Source organism: Lissotriton vulgaris, chromosome 4_1 (genome assembly GCF_964263255.1).
Source record: "Lissotriton vulgaris chromosome 4_1, aLisVul1.2, whole genome shotgun sequence".
Taxonomy (NCBI): domain Eukaryota; kingdom Metazoa; phylum Chordata; class Amphibia; order Caudata; family Salamandridae; genus Lissotriton; species Lissotriton vulgaris.
The window spans coordinates 1,229,893,844-1,229,902,270 of NC_141691.1; positions in this window are offsets into that span (position 1 = coordinate 1,229,893,844).

Here is an 8,427-nt window from a genome sequence, read left to right on the forward strand (position 1 = left end):
GTGAAGGTACTGCATTGTCAGTCCTCACCCAGGAACAAGCAGGTTCACATAAGCCTTGTGCTTATTTTTCCAGTACATTAGACCCAGTCGCACAAGCCCTTCCAGCATGTTTGAAATCAGTTGCAGCTACAGCTTTAGCAATCAGACAGAGTGATTCTATTGTGTTAGGACATCCATTGACAGTACAGGTTCCACATTCTGTAGAAGTCCTCTTGAATCGAACTCAGACCCAACACCTAACCATAGCAAGACTGACAGGTTATGAATTGACATTGTTTCAGCCACACATTGAAATCAGACGCTGCAGCACGTTGAATCCTGCCACGTTATTGCCGGTAAATGGAGTAGATCCATTGGCACATGATTGCATTGAAGTTATTACTATCACAACAAAACCCAGACAAGACTTGACAGATGTTCCGTTACCAGATCCAGACCTGACACTTTATGTGGATGGTTCATGTATGAGAACAAAGACAGGTGAATTAGTGGCAGCTTACGCCGTCACGACAGATACGGAAGTCATTGAAACCAATTGTATTGACACTTTGTCAGCCCAAGCAGCAGAGCTTATTGCTCTGACACAAGCATGTATACAAGCCAGGAATAAGAGAGTTAACATATATACTGATTCACGTTATGCATTCGGAGTCGTTCACGACTTTGGAGTCCTCTGGCGAGAGAGAGGTTACTTAACTTCTCACGGTGCCAACATCCAGCATGGTCCCCTCATTCAAGCTCTGTTAGATGCAATACATCTACCTACTGCAATCTCTATCATGAAATGCAAGGCACACACTAAGATTACTGATGTCATTTCCCAGGGTAACGACCTGGCAGACCGAACAGCAAAGCAAACTGCTCAGAACCGAACTCATGTAACTGATCAGACACAAATAGAGGTACCAGCACACTGCATGACAGTTAGGGATCCCGCACATGATGTGATCGACATACAGTCACATGCAACACCAGATGAAATTAAGGAATGGACTAGACTAGGAGGGGTCCAAACAGACCAGGGATGGATGACGAAGGGAAAATCTACATGGTTTCTCCCCGATTCTATGGTACAAGTCATCATTAATACAATACATAGTCCTGCACACCTTGGTGAGAAAGCAATGCTAGACAGTATTCAACACATATGGTCCAATAAAAACTTACGGGCAGCAGCCAAACAGAAAGTACGTACTTGCATGATTTGTGGTCAGTTCAATCCAGGTAAAAGCATCCCTGTAGAGCAAGGTGGATTCCAGCCTCCCGATCACCCTTTTGAAGTCCTCCAGATGGATTATATCCAGATGGAACGGTGTCGAGGATTCAAGTATGTTCTCGTAGTCGTGTGTGCTCTTTCCCGATGGATAGAGGCATACCCAGTCCCCGACTACACTGCTCCGACCACTGCCAAGCAGTTGGTTCGTGAATACTTCCCGCGGTATGGTTTGCCCCGTATCGTGTACTCAGATAATGGTCAGCCATTCTCATCCGAACTTGTGAAACACATTACACTTCTGTTAGGTTACCAGTGGAAGTTCCATTGTGTCCGGCATCCCGAGGCAGCAGGTCTCGTGGAGCGTCATAATCAAACATTGAAAATCCGACTTTCCAAGATCTGTAGAGACAAAGGTATAGACTGGATAGTTGCCTTGCCGGTCGCCCTCTTCTATATGAGGATGGTGGCCCATTCCCGTTCTGGACTATCCCCGTATGAAGTGGTCTTCGGTAGGCCACCGAATATGTGGGGGACGCCCATCCCGCGTAAAATAACTGATGTTGATTGTCTTATGCTGACAGATTACCTTGCCTCCTTGATGTCTGCACTACAATCTTGTCGTTCACAGGTAGCTGCAGCCTTTCCCGACAATACTGAGACGAAGCCCCATGAAGTGGTGCCTGGTGATTTCGTATACGTGAGGAATTTTGATCGGAAGAGTCCACTGGAGCCCCGCTGGAAATCGCCGAAGTTGGTTTTGCTGACAACGAGGACCGCGGTTAAGATAGAGGGCAGGAAGGGATGGCTGCATTCCAGCCATATTAAAAAATACTTTGGACTTCCTTCGGACTTGGACACTAAGCCCTGCCCTCCTCCACAAACTGATACGAAACTCCCTTTGGTTGAGAAAACTGCTTCAGAAATTTACAGACAAAAGTTACGATCTAGCAAGTCAGACAGTTTAATTGTTTAAGTCCTCCCCTAGGTGAATCGGTTAAATTAGTTTCTGACATGTATCCCCTAGATCGAGATAGAGAGACAGATAGACAAAGACAACATAAGAAAAAGGCGTATTGCAAATCACTTCGTAGTCGCTGTATAGTGACACTACTTGTTATGTTTTTTCTATGTTTACTGATTATCACTGCTGGTATTCTACTGCATATATACTACCCTATATTCAAGCGTGCTGCTTATAATGTTACTACTGAACATTCTTTTAGTGACTTACCGCCTCATGAATTATCATATAGACTTGCGCTGCGCAACAACACTTTCATTAGTATGTTACATCACTCCCATCAGGCTACCAATGCTACTAATTGTTGGATATGTGGTCGACTCCCTCCTTACCAAGAAAACAAGGGTGTTTTGCCCCTTTTTCCGTACCCGTTCACTCACAATGGCACATGTGGTGCATGGTTTAAAATGCTCAATTCCCTAGTTTCTACTGCTGCTATTTATGAAGGTAACTGGGTTTGGGGTGACCTGAACTTAGTCTTGCTTAAGGTATGCTACCCTGACAAGGAGGGACTCCCCGTTGATACTGGAACTGATCTAGAAAACGAAGTATATGGGTTAGGAAATTACACAGTCACTTTCATGATTTTATCTGTCGAATCCGAAGCTGCTCCTGTTCTACCTGCTATGGCAGTATTGCCTGTTACTGGTGAACTATGTGTTCGCAAGAATGGTTCTGTACACGTAGGTCATAGTAAATGTACCACTGTAGTTGAATTTACTGATCATGGTAGATCCACGTTTAGGGCTCTACGTCATTCCTATTTTGTTTGTGGTCATACCGCATATGTCCGTTTGCCTTTAGACTGGGATGGCACTTGTTATATTGCATTCCTTCTGCCACCTGTTTTTCTAGCCCCTCCCGACTATCATAGAAACACCAATTTGGTTAAGCATAGATACAAGAGAGATCTCCCGCTTGTCAATTATAAAGAAACTACATGGGAACAATATACTGATTTCAATAAAGGTTTCTTCCCCTACCTAGGTACTGTTTCAAATAGTAAACTTATCCGTAGATTAACCAGAACCCTCGAAGCAGTGGTGCTTGAGACCGCTTCAGCTCTAGGTAACTTAACGGAGGAGCAGTCCGCTATGCGGGTTGTTGTTCTTCAAAATCGTCTTGTTATTGACGTCATCTTGGCAGATAGGGGTGGAGCTTGTAAGGTCATCGGGTCAAGCTGCTGTATTTTCATCCCTAATAACGCGCCATCCGTGTACAAAGCTATTACACGTCTTCATAAGATTGCAAGTTTAATTCACCAGACTCCAGGCACCTGGACTTGGTCCGGTTGGTTCTGGACAACGTTGTCAGCCTGGGGGTGGAAGATCCTATCCCTCCTAGGTATTGGTTTTCTCGTAGTATTCAGTTGTTGCCTGTGTATCCAATGCGGACCGGCAATTTGCGGCCTGTGCGCCACTTCATGTGTTCCACGTTCAGATTCCCATTCAAAGCGCATAAAGCAAGAAGAGCAATTGATGTTAAGTGAACAAGTCGATCAATTAATGAGAATCGATGTTTCATGAAGGGTCCGTGGGGAACAAGGAGGGAATGAGGAAATATAGTTTTTGATCGAGTAGTGTTCCCCAGCGAGTACCCCACCATCTCCATGTACCAGCTTACAGTGCATATTGTTTCCCTCCTGTGCCAGCTACGAAGACGCAAATACATTTGCGTCCATCTTTAACTTGTCCTCTTTCAGATCCGCCATGAACGGATTGAATATTCAGTTTCTATATATGCTGTGCCACCGTCTTTTTGTGGTACACTTTACACGTTTTTCAGCTCTGGCGAAGTAGGCCCAGAATATGCCATTGAGCCTTTTTCGAGTTCTTTCCTGCTTTCTGACTCCGAGGGCCTCAGCCCAGGCTACCTCTGTGCCAGTGGCCCCCACCTTACTTCCTTGCGCGGCTCCGGCGCATAGCCTAACCTCTGCCTGCCAAGATCGTCTTCAACCTTCGAATTATCTGCTCCACTCCTCGAAAAACACATTCCTGTCTCGTAGTTCAAGTAAACATCCTCCCAGCTGCAGGAGCAGAGGGCCCGGTTCTTCTGTCTCCGTGCAAGTAATTCTAGTGTCCGTTGCCATGGTAGGCCCATGCCCCCTCACCCTGCATGCCAACACGTAGACGCATACACGCAGACAGTATAGACAGTATAGAGTAGTCTCTGCCCGAGAGACCTTCCTTCCAGACACTACTGTTCCTTAAACATACGATACCAGATACGATTTGGGATTAGGTTGATCTGACATCCCAGACTTATGTCTACACTTGTAGTGCTAAGTGTCAAGTCCCCTTCACCCTCCAGTTACACGTCAGAGTCACGTCAATCTGCTGCGCGCGCATCTTTGCTATGAATTTCTGCTGACATTGCAAGATTCTCTTATGTATCCACCCATTTTGTGACCTCATGATTAATGACGTTTCTAGTACACGCCTTCATGCACGCCTATTATACCGCCTTTTTAATGACGTTTAATGACGTTTCCATGTTTTATCTCTACTTTTCCAGCTGTTACGCCTACTATATGCTCATACATTGTAATGCATTGACTATATATATGTGTTTCTGTAAACAATATGTTGTCTGTCTTCCCTTCCTGAACCCTGTGTGGTGATGGAATGGTTATGCCACCTTGGCTCGAGCCAATAACCCAATTCCTTTTACAGGAATAAAACCCTTTTGAGTAAACCTCAATATCCCGGATTTTGCCTCTTATTTTTCTGAGTTATTCTTATTGATTATTGATAGCAAATTAAGTATAGGTAATCGATTTTACCACAGTGGGATAGATTCAAAAACACAGCAATGGGGTGGTTGCTGTCTTTGGTTGAAGTTTAGAGAGAGTTCCCTCAAGGTGCAACATCGAGTAAATGGGTCAGTTGCCAGACTGGTGGCCAACACCCCTTGGAAGTGGTAAGTAGAGCAAAAGAGTTACTTGGACATCCAGTGGCCCCGGAAACACTGTAACTGCCTGTAGTTTTATGGAAAGCAGGACTAAAGTTCCCACAAAGCAATAGCCCATCTGGATTTGGGTGTTCCATCTGAAGGCCTAATGGCCTGCAATTTTTGGGATTCTGAGTGTTATTTTTCCTGTAGTTTGCAAGGGACTAGCGCCACTAGTCCAAGGAAATCTCAGACTGCATCAGGCTTTCACAGGGATCCCTTTGCCTGGGGGAACCAAGAGATATCCTAGGACAAGTCTTAATGAGGCAGTTTCAGGAGCAGTTCCAGCAGTTCTAGGAGCATTGCCACAGGTGCACGGTATCTCTCTTTTGCCTTGTGCAAGTCTTGTTGTAGCAGACATAGGTCTCCTCTTTGATGCAGGTTGTTCAGAGCAGAGGTTTTGGTGTCAGAGGTGTCCCTAAATCCTAGAGTTAAGGGGATTAGGCATATGAGATCAACGAGCCAATGGGCTGCTCGACCCTACAACTAATGAACCACTGAGATGACCACATCTGTGGGTCTGGGTCACCTTTTCTGCCCAGAACTCTCTATTCTGGCACTTTTAAAAAGGGCTGAAACTGTCTTCCAGTGTACACCAGGCTGCCCACCCGGAGGTTGAGGCTAGCCTTCTGGGGATATACGCCTCCTTGACTATCTGATTTCCCCTCTGCCCAGGTGCATACGTGCCTGGGGCAGCGGAGGACTGTTTCCTCCTCTCGAAGTCAGAGCTGATGCATATCAGAAGCAGTGATGCCTTTGAAGCTCACCTCCTTTATATCTCACTGCACTAGCCTGCCCAGTCCTTTGTTCCTGACTCATGGGAGTGATCATAGAGCCTGGCAGGAGGTCATAATTCTGTCTTGGTGGGAGCAAGCGCAGGAATTGCAGACTTACCAACCAGTGCACAGAGAGGCTGGGGCGACCAGGTGGGCAACCTCTTAGGTAACCACCTGAGTGGAAGGTACACCATCCTTGACTGGAGGTTCATGTCAGTGGTGAGAAGGCATGGTATTTGATACCAACCATGACATATTTAGGCAGTACCATAATGGACCTACCAACTTCGGGTTTGTCCAGATTCCAGCCAATGTTATCCTATGGACCGTCCATCACTTATAGCATCCTTTAATAGTAAAGGGCCCTATAGGGTTTTAGAAATGGGGTTCCTGGTTGTCAGAGTATGCACCGTGTACAAGCAGAACCACCACTTCAGTCAGAGTGAGCTAGACACGCACTAAAAGATAATCTGTGCTCACTCTCTGGTAGCTTGGCACAAAGCAGTCAGGCTTATCTAAAGAGGCAATGTATAAAGTATTTAAGCAATACACACACACAGTAACATAATGAAAACACCACAAAAATACTCCACACAGGTTTAAAAAATAGGATGTATTTTTATGAGTAAATCAAGAACAAAACAATGAAAATCCAAGAAGAAGAACCAGAGTTCAAATCAAAAAGTAGCACTTAAAAGTCAAAAGTGCTAAGGGGTGACTTCAAGTCTAGCTGGACCAAGGTAAATCCAAAGTTCTGCTGACAGCAATGGAGGGCAGGCCAGCTACAGGACTCATGCAGGTCCTGCTGACAAAGTACATTGTATGGAGCAAGCACCAATATCGAAGACTCGATGCAAGGAGTAGAGGAGGGCTACGTCATCATTGATCCCATGGATGGAGTCGAAGCATCGGCGCTGCTCTGCTCAGTCAATGAAGGCCTTGGTGTCGAACCTTTATGATGCAGGGGCTGCGGCGTCATCAAGCCACGCTGTTCATTGTCGTCGAGCCACACACTCAGTCACGGCAATGTCGTCAATCGGCTCCTTCATTTGAGTTGAAGGGCAGTGCATCAGGTCCTATTTGTGCATTGTCATCACTGTGTTGGTTCTGATGGTTTTGGACAACAGGAATCACTTTTTAAGCCCCAGGAATGGATTGCCAGCACTTGGCAGGGAAGGACTCACAGATGGCAGAGTCCAGGTGCTGTTGCAGGAAGTCTTTGATGGTCCTGAGACTTCAGAACAGGAGGCAAGCCAGCAAGTCCCTGGAGCCACTCTGGGTTCAGGTGTGATGGGTCCAGTCCTTGTCCTCAGCAGGGTGAGATCTGCAGGCAACAGGGCAGTATTGGAAAGCAGACAGCAGTTCCTTCAGAGCAGGAGTCAGACAAAGTGGAAATCCTTGTAGCACAGCAGTCCTTACTCCCGGCAGTGTTCTTCACAGGTCCAGTAGTGTACTGGCCTGGTTGGGTCAGAACCCCAATGTGCTTCTGAAGTGGGGTGTCTTCAAAGCAGGCTCTTGAAATGCACATGTCCTGCTTCATCCCAGCCCTGTCTGCCAGGCTATATGTGTTGGGTGTAATTAGCTCTTTGTGGGTGAGCAAGAGACTGCATATTAAGGTGTGTCAGGCCCCTCCCGCTTCCTGCCTAGGAAGAGCTATCGGAATATAGCTGAATGCAGATGAGTTTTCTGTCATATCTACCCGTCCTGCGTTTTTGGCTGTCTAGAGGGAATACACAAAGTGTAGCTATGCCCCAACCCAGATGTGTATTTGAGACAGGCTGCAAGGCACACAGACTTGAGAAATGTCCACTTTCTTATGGAATAATTTCTAAAACAGTAATATTAAATACAACTTTACCAGTACTGAAGGTTTATCATTACCATTCCAAAGATATGAAACATGTTGCAGCTACTCCTTTCCAATTAGGAATTAGAACTGAAAACAGTTTTAATGGAACTCCCAATGTTAGCCTATGAGAGATGTAGGCCTCACAGTAGTGAAAAACGAATTTCACTGTTTATCACTACCTGGACATGTACAACTTAAAAGTAGATGTCCTACCTTTTAGTTACACAGCACGCAGCCCCCAGGGCTACCTAGGTCCTACCATAGTAGTGACTTATGTTTAATTAGGAGGGTTTAAGGATTGGCAAGTAGTTTAAAATGGCAAGTCAAAGTGGCAGTAAACTGCACACACAGCCCTTGCAATGGCAGCCATGAGACAGGTTTGGAACGCTTCAGGCCTACTAGTAGCATTTGGATTACAGGACCTATCAGGTGTGGCAGCAACTAAAGAGGATAACTGGCATCACTCCTCACTAGGTTTAATCGATATAGACTCCTATGGGGCTCTCCTACCTTTCCTGTAATATTTCATGATAACATGGGCAGAAGAGTTGAACTAAGTGGTATTTCAAGACTTGGACAATTATTTGATGGTGGTGAGCTATGGTTGTTTAGTAAG